The following is a 2500-nucleotide window of genomic DNA, read 5'->3' as shown; positions in this document are numbered from 1 at the left end:
TCATCCCCACCAGAGATCAGCCCAATGAGGGTGGTGTCGTCCGACAAACTTCAAGAGTTTGACGGACAGATGATTGGAGGCGCAGCTGTTGGTATACAGGGAGAAGAGCAGTGGGCAAAGGACGCAGCCCTGAGGAGTTCCCGTGCTGATGGACCTGGAGTCAGAGACTTCTGTTCCCGGCTTAACGCACTGCTTCCTGTCAGAGAGGAAGTCTGTGATCCACCTGCAGGTGGAGTAGGGCACGTTCAGCTGGAAGAGCTTGTCCTGAAGCAGGGCAGGGATGATGGTGTTGAAGGCAGAGCTGAAGTCCACAAACAGGATCCTGGCGTAGGATGCTGGGGCGTCCACATGCTGTAGGGTGAAGTGGAGGGCCATGTTAACTGCGTCGTCCACAGACCTGTTGGCTCTGTAGGCAAACTGAAGGGGGTCCAGGAGAGGGTCTGTGATGGCTTTGAGGTGTGCCAGGAGCAGGCGCTCAAAAGACTTCATTACCACAGATGTAAGGGCGACCGGTCTGTAATCATTTAGTCCTGTTGGCCTTAGCTTTTTGGGCACAGCGATGATGGTGGAGGACTTGAGACAGGCTGGTACATGGCATGTCTCCAGGGAGGTGTTAAAGATGTTGGTGAACACCGGAGACAGCTGGCCAGCGCAGTGCCTGAGGGTGGCTGGAGAGACAGAGTCCGGCCCGGCTGCTTTGCGTGGATTCTGCCTCTTGAAAAGCCCATTAACTTCTCCCTCCTGAAAGGAGAGAGTCGTTTCTGTAGTATGGGTGGGGGATGGGGCCTCTTGGGTGGGAAGGGGTGGTTCAGGACAGTCCAATTGTCTTTCAAATCTACGGTAGAACTCGTTCAGGTCGTTGGCTAGGCGGGAGTCGTTAGTGGTGTGGGGCGCTCTGGGTTTGTAGTTGGTGATGTGCCTGAGCCCTTTGGCAGACAGAAGCAGCGTCGTTAGTAGAGAACTGGTGTTTTAGTGTCTCTGAGTACAGTCGTTTAGCCTCTCTCACCGCTTTGCTAAACCTGTTCTTCGACTCCTTGAATCTGTCTCTATCCCCACTCCTAAACGCTTCCTCCTTCTCCAACCTCAACCTTTTGAGCTTTGCTGAGAACCAGGGCTTGTTGTTGTTAAAGTTCACCCTGGTACGTGTTGGGATACAGCAGTCCTCACAGAAGCTGATGTACACAGCCTCTGTGAGTTCATCCAGACTATTGGTAGCAGTCGTGAACATATCCCAGTCAGTACAGTCTAAGCACGCCCGCAAATCTTCCACAGCCTCACTGGTCCACTGTTTAGATGTCCTCACAGCAGGTTTACAGAGTTTTAGTTGCTGCCTGTATGCACGAATCAGGTGGACCAAGGGAGTTCTGTGCGAGCCGAACAGCCCCGTGACCCACAAGAGAAACATCCCCGCCAAATTCGAGCGTTTGACGGGGTCTATCCGTGAAAAAATATTCACGTTTTTGAGTGCACATGCATTTCTGCTGCAAATGCCTCTGGAAGTTGCATGCCGTTCGTATGCCAATTGTGGCAACACGAAAATGACCCGTTTTCCCATTCCGAGGGATTTCTGTGCGACCCTAACAGCCCCGTGAGCCACAAGAGACACATCCCCGCCAATTTCTAGCGTTTCACGGGGTCTATCCGTGAAAAATATAGACGTTTTTGAGTGCACATGCATTTCTGCTGCAGATGCCTCTGGAAGTTTCATGCCGTTCGTACGCAATGTGGCAACACGAAAATGACCCCTTTTCCCATTCCGAGGGATTTCTGTGCGACCCTAACTAACAGCGCCCGTGAGCCACAAGAGAGACATCCCCGCCAATTTATAGCGTTTCACGGGGTCTATCCGTGAAAAATATAGACGTTTTTGAGTGCACATGCATTCCTGCTGCAAATGCCTCTGGAAGTTTCATGCCGTTCCTATGCAATGTGGCCACACAAAAATGACCCGTTTTCCCATTCCGAGGCATTTCTGTGCGACCCTAACAGCCCCGTGAGCCACAAGAGAGACATCCCCGCCAACTTCTAGCGTTTGACGGGGTCTATGCGTGAAAAATATTAAAATTTTTGAGTGCACGTGCCTTTCTGCTGCAAATGCCTCTGGAAGTTTCATGGCGTTCCTATGCAATGTGGCAACACGAAAATGACCCCTTTTCCCATTCCGAGGGAGTTCTGTGCCACCCTAACAGCCCCGTGAGCCACAAGAGACACATCCCCGCCAATTTCTAGCGTTTCACGGGGTCTATCCGTGAAACATATAGAAGTTTTTGAGTGCACATGCATTCCTGCTGCAAATGCCTCTGGAAGTTTCATGCGGTTCGTACGCAATGTGGCAACACGAAAATGACCCGTTTTCCCATTCCCAGGGATTTCTGTGCGACCCGAACAGCCCCGTGAGCCACAAGAGACACATCCCCGCCAATTTCTAGCGTTTCACGGGGTCTATCCGTGAAAAATATCAATTTTTTTTTGACTGCACATGCATTTCTGCTGCAAATGC

The sequence above is a fragment of the Petromyzon marinus genome, unplaced genomic scaffold, assembly GCF_048934315.1.
Source record: "Petromyzon marinus isolate PM22_M1 ecotype Great Lakes invasive population unplaced genomic scaffold, UKy_Petmar_22M1.pri1.0 PM_G_Scaffold_132, whole genome shotgun sequence".
Lineage (NCBI taxonomy): Eukaryota > Metazoa > Chordata > Hyperoartia > Petromyzontiformes > Petromyzontidae > Petromyzon > Petromyzon marinus.
This window is presented reverse-complemented; position numbering follows the sequence as displayed.